Here is a 10,998-nt window from a genome sequence, read left to right as displayed (position 1 = left end):
TGTTCCCTTCCCCTTCTTGGCTCTGAGCTGTTCAGGCTGTGTTTCCCACACACCGGGGTCAGCCAGGAAAGATATCATTGGGACATCAGAAGACAGGAAAAGGAGAAGCCAGAGCCTTCCTCTTCCTTTCTCACTGCCTTGGGTGGCAGATCTGGCAGCCGCTGTGTCTCCTCCTTGGCTCCAGCTCCTGCCAGACAGGCCTGCTGTGGTTTCAGCTTCCGCAAATGGAAAAACAGGGAGGGCATCCCCAGGATCTCAGCTGAGCCTGGCAGCCAGCTATGCCTCAGGCAAGAGAATGCATTCTCTGCAGGTCTCTGTGTGAGCCAAGACATTCCCTTTTTAAACTTAAGCCATTTTAGTGATTGATTGGGTAAATGCCCCAAAGTGGGATTGCTGGGTCATAGGGGAGCTCTATGTGTAGACTTTTGAGGAACCTCCATACTGCTTTCCAAAGTGGTTGAACAAGTTTACACTCCCACCAACAATGCAGTAGGGTTCCCTTTTGTCGACATTCCCTCCAGCATCTGTTGTTATTAAATTTCCTGATTATATGTTTATTGCAGCATTATTCACCATAGCTAAGATATGGAACCAACCCAGATGTCCCTCAGTAGATGGATGGGTCAAAATAATGTGATATATATATATGATACACACACACACACACACACACACACACACACATAATGGAATTCTATGCTTCCATCAGAAAGAATGGCACCACCCCATTTGTTAGGAAATGGAAAGACTTGGAAAAAATTATATTAAGTGAAGTAAGCCAGGCCCAAAGAAACATAGGTCCCATGATTTCCCTTATCTGCAATAACTAGTATATGACTGGGACAAGCAGAAGAGGTAAAAAATTATATACATATGACCATATAAGATGATCATAAGCAAAATGAACCCCAAGATAGGGTCATAAGAGGTTTTATCTTTGTTGCTGTTGTTTTTAATGTTTCAATGTTGTTTTATAATGTTCTATGTGATTTTTTGTTGTTGTTGTTTCTTTTGCATGTTCTCCCCCCATGGTATAACCCCTGTTGTCACTGTATTTGATGCCGGTGACCTGCATCTTGTATATACATTTTTCTCATTTGGGGAGGGGAAGGGAAATAACAAATGCTGAAATAAGGATTCAGGTTGACCCGTTGTAACAGTGAGATGAACAAGACAGTATATTGAAAACAAACTTTACAACTTTGGAAGGGGAGGGCGTAGTTGGGGAGGTGGGGCAGGAAGGAATGGTAGGGGAAAAACAAAGGAGGGGGTAACAATGTTCGATAGGAAATGCACTCATTACCTTACTCATGTAACTGTAACCCCTCTGTATAGTATCTTTACAATAAAAAATATATATTTAAAAAAACTTAAGCCATTTTGATCTATTTTTTGTTTGTTTCATCAATGTCAATGGATCTTATTTCCTCCAATAAGAAGTAACTTCTCACCTATCAAGCAGGAAAAGTATTTGTAAGTTGTTATAATGAAGACTAGAAAGTGCTACTAAGATTACGATAATTGGGGACTTCAGAAGAAAAAGGATGACTTCTATTGTGACCTGGAGTAGTGTGACCTTCATCCCAGTTAGAATGGAAATCCAAGGAGAGTTTTGAACAGTTGGGTGTTGAGGTGAAGACAGACCACAATGGGCATGGCAAGTCAAGACACTTAGATGAGTCTCCCAACCACCATACTGCACACCCCCAAGGGGTGTCTTGATTATGAATGATGCCCCTTAGCATTGTGCAATGTGCAGCCTTGAGCATAGGGTAGGTCTAAGAACAGCCAGGGAATCTACCAGCACACATAGTTTATTCGAAGTCCCACAATGGAGGGGGCTGGTGCTGGGGCGTAGCTCAGTGGCAGAGCGTGTAAGTATCATACTGTGTGGCTGACAAGCTACTGGAGAACTACTGTCTTCCAGAACAGGATTAAGAAGGATTAAGAACCTGGGCAGTGACAAAAAGAAGCGGATGGATTTAAGACACTGAAATAAATGTGAGACTTTCAATGTGGACAGAGTAGATGTCAACAGAGATATGGAAGTTGTAAAGAAACGTAGGTCTGGTGGAGATAGAAAGTTGTTTATTAGATAAGATGGATTTTCAGGTAGTAATGGAAGAAGGGTGATGGCTGTAGACACTGGACGTGCAGCTCAGGGAAACTGGGTTGCAAACAAAATTTTGGAAATTATGCACAAGGAAACAGTCCTAGAAACTAGTTTGGACAAAACTGACAAAAAGGAGAATATATGTTAGAGAGAAAGTGGGCGGGGGAGATGGTTCTTAGGGAATAGCCACTTCAAAAAGACAGAGAGGGAAAAAGTCAGAAAACATGAGTGAAGGATTAGAAAATAATGAGAGGGTCAGGCACAGTGCTGCTCAGGCTTTCTTGGGAGGCAGAGATCATGATGGCTTAAAGACACCTGAGGCAAAAAAGAGAGTGAGACTATCTCACCCAATATGCAGGGTGATGGGTGGTCTGTCATGTCCATCATTAGAAAAGTGTAAATAGGAAGATTATGGTATAGGCAAGCCCAGGCATAAACATAAGATCCTACCTCAAAAATAATTATAAAGCAAAAGGAGCCAAGGAAATGGCTTAAATGAGGGCATGCCTGCCTACCAAGCATGAAGCCCTGAGTTTAAACCTAAACACCATTAAAAAAAAAAAAGGAAGGAAGGAAGGAAGAAAGAAAGAAAGAAAGGAAGGAAGTCATAGGAAAAATCAGGGGACCTGGCAGAAGGACCGGGGAAGAAAGGAGAATGTTTCAGAAAGGAAAGACTGGTCATCCCCATACCTCCTTCTTCCAGCTAGAGCCATCACTGAATGGTTTGTCAAGATGGATCCTCCATCAGCCTGGACCCCTCAAAAAATAGGACAGGAGAAGTCTAGATGGTCCTGATGGATGTCTAGCAGGAGCTACAAATCATAAAGACTCATTGTTCCTGTTGCATAGCCTAGCTTAGCCCATCTCAATCAAATACATAATGGTTAGTTACAAGTGAAGGAGGAAGAAAAAGGAAGAGAGAAAATACAGAGTCGAGAATATTTATAATTTTGAGAAGAAAGGCTGGGAAAAAAAGAAATTAAAGATGCAAGAAGCATAGTGGGCTAGGAAGGTGGCTCAGTGGTAGAGCGCTTGCCTTGCATGCCTGAGGCCCTGGGTTCGATTCCTCAGCACCACATAAGCAAAAAGAAAAAAGCCGGAAGTGGCACTGTGGCTTGAGTGGTAGAACGCTAGCCTTGAGCTGAAGAGCTGAGGGACAGCGCCCAGGCCCAGCGTTCAGGCCCCACGATCAGACCCCCCCCCAAAAAGAAGCAGTATAGTTGATTAGCAGATCCAGGGGAGCCCAAGGGCTAAACAACCCTATGCACTGGAATATACAAAGATCACCTTGCCAGCAGTGTGGCCAACACACCTATCTAGGACTTGCAATAAGCATCACAAGCATATCTTTCTGTCCAGAGAAATCACTTCTAGAGACAACTAAATAGCTTGTAAACACATGTCTGAGAAGGTTTAGGGTCAAGTCTTTCTCTGTCAGTAGAGTGTCTTACTCCATTAAGTGCTGCTGTAATAAAACTTACAAATAATATAAATTCAGTTCTCACAATTCTAGAGGGTAGGAAGTCCAAGGTCAAAGTGGCTGCAGATTCTGATTCGGGTGAGTGTTCTCCTCTTGTTGCTGTGCCCTGTGGAAAGCAGGAAAACTGTGTTATTATATGGTGGAAAGGATAAACTCACTGCTTCAAGCTCTTTGCTAAGGGCTTTAACACCATCAATGAGGATGAAATCCCATTCTTTATACCTAAAGGCTCAACCTCTTAATACCATTTCAATGGGAAATTCACTTCAATAGAAATTTTGGAGACACACAAAATTCAAACCATAGTACAGAGAACCAAAGAAACAGCTTTTTGCTACCTTCGTTTCTTCACCTATAAAATGGACATAACAATAGAATATGTCATTGAATCACAAAAAAGTTAAATGTTGCTATGCATAAAAGCAGTTAGGATCATGTCTGGCACAAACTGAATTCTACTTAGGTGTGCTCCTAATGCCTTGAGGTTTTAGGAAAAAGCTCCGTATAGTGGTAAAATCTGCCAATGGTTTCTCTATGCTATTGGAAATATGCGAGGAACAGCCAAGGTCTTCAGTACAAGAAAGCAAAATGCAGGAAAAGCAACAAATATATTTAACACCTCCCCCAGCTTCAAAGCTTGTGTTGTTAAATAAAAATCAATCTCAATTTATCTTACATCGTTGTGCCATTTCATCAGACAGAAGAACAATCAAAGACACAGGACAGATAAAAGCCCTTGGATACTTTAAAAGATTCAGTGAACGTCATACTTAGGCAGCACCCCAAGAATAGGAATGATTGTATGTGATTATGTGAACTGTGGATACTTCAGACTGTATTACAAAATACCAAACCACCAACAAAAAGTTACCCAAGCTTTGCTTTATTTATAATTTCCAAGTATGACCGAAAGTTTTAACTGATTAAATCAATAGTCTGTGTGTGTGTGTGTGTGTGTGTGTGTGTGTGTGTGTGTGTGTGTGTGTGTGTGTGTGTGTGTGTGTGTGTATCTCCTGCACCTTGAACTCAGGACCTGTGAGCTGTCCATGAACTTTTTTGCTCAAGGCCTGCACTCTACCACTTAACTCAGAGCTCCACTTCTGGTTTTTTGGTGTTTAATTAGATAGGAGTTTCACAGACTTTCCTCTTCTGGGCTGGCTTTGAATCTCAATCCTCAGATCTTAGCCTCCTGAGTAGCGAGGATTACAGGCCTGAGCCACTAGAACCAACTCAGTAGCTATTCTTAACACTGTCTTGTGAAAGGCAGAGTGGCACTTCTAGAGACTGAGATGTATGATCATTTCCTGTCACTGTAACTAATGTTTGAGGTCAGAAAGCTAATAGGATGGAGTGTTTATTCTGGCTCACAGTTTTAGAGGCCTTAATCCATTATCACTTGTTCCTGTTGCTTTGGGCCTGTGGAGGCAGAGGACACGGTGGTAGGAACATGTGGATTTGCCAGGAAGCAAAGAAAGAGGATGAGACTGGGGTCCAAAAAACTCTTCAAGAACATGCCCCAGTCACCGCCCCCACCCCCTACACACACACCTGCCCAGCTCTTAAACTTCCACTACCTCCCAATAGCAACGTGGGATAGGGCCAAGCCTTAAGGGAGCCTTTGGGGGACATTTCAAATCCAAATTACACGGTGAGAGCCTAAAACATGTTATCTCCCACCCAGAAAAGGGCTCGTTGAGTGAAGATTATGGCCATTAGAATACTGAGCAACACACATCCATTTGAGCATTTCCAGTATTTACTAAATGTAAAGCTTTGGATCCGGAAGGATGGGGGACACGGCGTCATCGTGCTATTCTCAAGAGACACGGAATATCAATGCTGGAAATTGATGGCTCCTTAATGGGACGTATCTTACTAGGTAACCCAGACCAAATTCAGGACTTGTTTTCCAAGAGTACTAGACAAATCAGTCATGGCCAGCACCAGCTTCTGCTGATCCAAGGGAGACAAAGCTATCCGCATGCTGATTGGTCTAGGGAGACATATGAGAACAGCTCACTCATTGGCTGACTTGTGACCAAGGCAGCAGCCTGTTCCAAGCTTTACCTCAAAGGGACAATGGTAATACGGCAAATGCATTCTCCTTTAAGACTATGGACTTGAAAATGATTTTAAGTTGCATTTTTTTGGGGTGGGGGGAGAAAACATGCAAGAGCAGAAACCTGGATGCTGGCAAAGGTGTGCTCATGGAAGACCACTGGGAAAAAGAGGTGGGAAGTTGGGTTGTGGAAAGGGAGAGGAGCTTACCTGTCTCTACAAGCTCTCTAGGCTTCTGGATGACTCCAGACATTTCTGGGTTGTTGCCAAATTCCTGTTGTCTTTTTGGTTGTATGCACAGACAACCTACTATTAGAGGAAGCTAAAGTGAACCTCTGTTTCTTGAAACAGAAAAGAGTTGAGCTAAAATTCACCAAGCCTTCTCAGGATGCCCTGGGTGCCCTGGACAACAGGCCAGTCAGGAAGACACAGTCTCAGAAGATGGTGTTCCGATTCACAGCAGTTCATTTTGCTGGACAAAAGACATGGGGTGTCAAGTCATAGGGTGTGACATTTCTCCAGCTGAAATGTCTGGAGAGGAGTCAGCCTGTTGCCTAACATGTCTGAGTGCTTATCTGTTATTATGGTGAAACAGTTGTAGCCTAGGAGAGGAATTAGTTCCAAGAGCTGCAGAAAATAGCCTATTGAGTTAGAGAAGCATTTTTGTCCAAGATATTCAAATATGCCTAGAGATGTTTCATGATTTTCAAACTAATAGCTTATGTGGAGAAAATTCAAATTCCTTTCTGCTTCAATCACTTGTTTACGACTTGGTTTTTACTGCTCTATTTTCTTAGTAACCATCCTTAGTAAATGACTCTTGTTCTTTAAGCTCAGATATAAATGCTAGTTCTTGTGTTTTTAATGAGCTCCTGGTCTGAAGCGATATGAGAAAATACAAGCTGTTGTTATGGACATATTTTATCCTATGAGTAAAATAACTCATAAAGGAGTGGCTAAAGTTGAAAAGAACACCACACTTCTTTTCCCTAACAAGTCAAGATTGTATGCTCTTTGAGAACTGGGATAGATCTTAGGACTGTAACCCTAGCACTGAAGTTTAGTTTCTACATTGGTGCTGAGTGCTGAGTAGACATTCAGAAAAATTGTTAAATGAGCAAAGTAATGAATTAGTGTTTACTACATTAGAAGCAAAATATACAAGTACTGCAAGCATTATGCAGCAACCAAGCCAGCATCCGGGATGGTTCCACCTGAGATGACTACCTCATCACTTTCATCTTTATTTTTCTTTTTGGCTAGTCCAAGGTTAGTTTTAAATAATTAAAACAGGCCATATCAACAAACTCCCTGGCCTGAGAGTCCTCATCTGTTCAGTGTAAGTATACAGCAAGGCAGCAGTGGAGTGTTTGCTAAACCAAGTCTGTGTATCATTCTCTGATTAGCCTCTCATAAACCTGGAAAGAACTCTTTTAAAACAAGGAGGTGCTGGGCACTAGGGACTCACACCTAATAATCTAGCTACTCAGGAAGCTGAGATCTTAAGGATCTCAATTTAGTCAGCCCCAGCAGGAAAGACCATGAGACACTTATCTTCAATTAACCACTAAAAAGCCAGAAGTAGAGCTGTGGCTCAAGTGGTTAGAACACTAGCCTTGAGCCAAAAACAGCCCAGCAACAGAACCCAGGCCCTAAAAAATAAAAAAGAACCTAGATAGTAAATTGGAGTATTTCCAACCTCTTCTTCTGTCAAAATGTAGCAATCACTAGCAAGTGTTAGTATGAAGAAATCCATCACTTTAAAACCTTTCTTCCTACTGTCCTTTCTGCCTCTCCCAAATTAAGGTTATGTTTACTTATCTCAAATCCTACAGTGACATTTCCTCAGGGGAAATCTTTGCTTGGCAGGTGGGTCAACAAAAGCTAGTTCTTTGTATGTGCCAAGAGATTATTCCTCTCCCAGAAAGGATAGTTCCTTTCCTTTCATTCTTCCACCAGCACTGATGGGCTGTGAGAGAGGCGGGAGATGGGAGTGGAGAGTATGTGAGACATGAGTTCCCATCCTTGACATGATGGCATACAGATAAATGGGAAATCCCAGTGTTTGGTACCATACAATGAAAATTGTGAACAGAAAGTCCACTGTACACATCCAACCCAGGTTTAGAGGATCTCAGCGCTTTGGAGTGATATTTAAGCTGATGCTAAGAGCCAGGGTGGGAGTGGGAAGAGGGGATGAGGAAAGTCAAAGGAACAGTACTTGGCACTTACCTCCTGCTGGGATATTCTTTCAATTCTCTGAACCATTCTCTCTTCTAAAACTTGTCCTTTCGATATCAAAGGGTATAATTTGCAACAGGGTTAACTTTTTTCCCTTAACCTGTTGGGAGTCCTGAGGCTTCATGATCTTCAAACATTGCTTCTACTGATGCTTATTATTCTGCAAATCACAGTTGGAAGGCCCTTGCCTTCATCTATTTCAATGCTTGGGTTTATTTAAAATGGCACATTCCACTCTTCTTCCAGTATATACTAGGGTCTGGTCTGTTCTTCAACAATTATATATTGGATTCCTGCACCCAGCATGGTGTAATGCATTATTGAAGGGATTTACACAACACATTTGCTTCACATTTTCAAAGCCATCAGAGAGATATTTTTTCCTTTGGGAAGAAGTACATGAAGCCTGCTGACTCAGAGGACAATCACTCCCCTTTGAATGTTTTTAAAAAGGAGCGTCTGGGGCCACCTACATTATCATTTATGAACATCCATTTCCACTGTGCAGAGAGGAGATTTATCTCAATTCTTCAGGTAAGTATTTTGTGATAGATTTAACTATTTTCCTCTCACTCACCAACTTATAGAATATCTTGTGCAATAATTCGCTGTTCTAATACTAATAACATAATAAACATGTAGTTACTAATTAAGCCAAAAACAAGCATGCAATAATCTCTAAATCTTCACATATGCAGTATTTGATAACTCAAAAACAAATCAAGATTTCTCTCAGAAATAATACAAAAGTAGAAATAATGAAGAGCAGATTTTTGTTTTCAAAGATGGAACATAAACCTTATTATCTGAATCATATTTATACAAAAAGCAACAATTTATGGTAAAATACGAGTGGGTTAAAATTATTCTTTAAGTAAATTTGAGGGGCTGGGAATGTGACTTAGTGGTAGAGTGCTTGCCTAGCTTGCATGAAGCCCTGGGTTCAATTCTTCAGTATCACGTACACAGAAAAAGCCTGAAGTGGTGCTGTGGCTAAAGGGGTAGAATGCTAGCCCTGAGCAAAAGAAGCTCAGTGACAGAGCCCAGGACCTGAGTTCAAGCCCCAGGACTGGCAGAAAATAAAAAACAAAAAAATTAACTTGAATCAATCCCAGTAGGTTTTTTTTTTTGGGGGGGGGGGGGAGTCCGGTTGTGGGGCCTGAACTCAGGGCCTGGGCGCTGTCACTCAGCTCTTCAGCTCAAGGCTAGTGCTCTACCACTTGAGCCACAGCACCACTTCCAGCTTTTTTCTTTTTTCTTATGTGGTTCTGAGGAATCGAACCCAGGGCCTCAGGCATGCAAGGCAAGCGCTCTACACTCAGCCACCTTCCCAGCCCCACCCAGTAGGTATTTTTGTGTTTACCCATTATCTGTTACCTTTCTTGAGCTTTAGTTTTTTCTGTAAAACTGAGTTTACTTACTTATACATGAATAATTCAGTTATTAAATATCTATTATGTGTGAGACGTTGCTCTGGCCTTGGGAACACAATAGTAAACATTCTGAACAGCTTTAATTCCACATTTCATGGTGCTGATAGGTCAAGGGAAGATAATAGAATTCAATTCTCATACAGAATTTTTGGGAAGATCAGATGATATAAGTATTTTGTGACTCGCGAAAGCGTCACATGAAGCCCAGGTTCTTGAACATGACAGGGGCATTCCTCGGTCTTTCTCAGGATTTTCCACCCTTGGCAGGTATTAACTGATTAAGGTACATGCAGTGTTTCCACACTGCCAGACTTGACTAGCAGAGATCTGCAAGAGCAATACCCAACTTTAATTCATTCCTTTTGTTCATTCTTATACATTATGTGAAATACTTCAAGGAATTTAAGAGACAGACTATTTCAATACCATGAGTCTAAAAGATTGGCTACAAGGGGTTAATCACATACTTGTAAATGGTTCTGTGCTGTTCCTGGCCGAATATAAGAAACTAACAAACAGTACTGTTTTTTTCACTACAATCTCTAGTCACCTCATTATCATATGTTGTACTTGAATCATTTTTAATGACTATATTGCTATTTTATGGCTATACCAATATTAATAATATGCTATGATTAAAATCCTTATGGTCAAATCATTGAATACATTTCTTCAAGATCAAGTCTGCTTTTCTAAAGGAAAAAAGTATATTTATTACAAAATAGCTTAGTTTAATCATCGGCTGGCTTTGAACCTCGAACCTCAGATCTCAGCCTCCTGAGTAGCTAGGATTATAGGCGTGAGCCACAGGTACCTGGCTTCCACTTTTTTTTTTTTTTGTAATTTACTGGAGATAAAAGTTTCATAGATATTCTTGCCGTGGTTGGCTCTGAATCGTGATCTTCAATCTCAGCCTCTTGAGTAGCTAGGATTACAGGTGTGAGCCACCAGCATCCAGCTCAAAAAGCAATTTCTTAACCTGTAAAATTTCACTAAAAGGCATTTGCTTTAAAAGTTTACCATCACAAAAAGTTAAGAAAACATAATAAAATTCTGTCTAGGTGATGTTTTTCTGTTTTCTTCTTGGAACATTACAGGGATTGTATATTGACTTAACTTTTTATAAATTGCTTTGGTTATTATTATATTATTTCAATAATATTCAGAATGCAACGAAGTGTGAAATTAGAAACTTTGAAATTCCTATTGTCAGTAGCTTTTTGAGCAAAATGATCATGTAACCAGTAAAATTTAACTTCTTTTTTGCAGTACTGGGGTTTGAACTCAGGATCTTGCCTTACTAGACCACTCTATACCTACCACTGGAGCCACAACTGCAGACCTTGTGGTTTTAGTTGCTTTTTTTTTTTGGATAGAGTCTCACATCTTTGCTCAGGTGACTTCAGGGATTTGCTGGAGTAACTGGGATACAGATCTGTATCACTATGCCCAGCTTATTTGTTGAGATAGCATCTCAGTAACTTTTTTGCTGAACTGGCCTTGAACCATGATCCTCCTATCTCTACATCCTGAATAGGTGGAACTAAAATTTGACTTTAATAATTGATCAGTTCTATTATCTTAAAACATATCTAGTCTTTCTGGAACAAACTTCAAGCAGATGCAGCCATTTAGGGATGAAATACTGTTATTTAATAGCATCACCTCATCAT

Source organism: Dipodomys merriami, unplaced genomic scaffold, assembly GCF_024711535.1.
Source record: "Dipodomys merriami isolate MVZ:Mamm:240054 unplaced genomic scaffold, mDipMer1.0.p SCAF_10, whole genome shotgun sequence".
NCBI classification, from domain to species: Eukaryota; Metazoa; Chordata; class Mammalia; order Rodentia; family Heteromyidae; genus Dipodomys; species Dipodomys merriami.
This window is presented reverse-complemented; position numbering follows the sequence as displayed.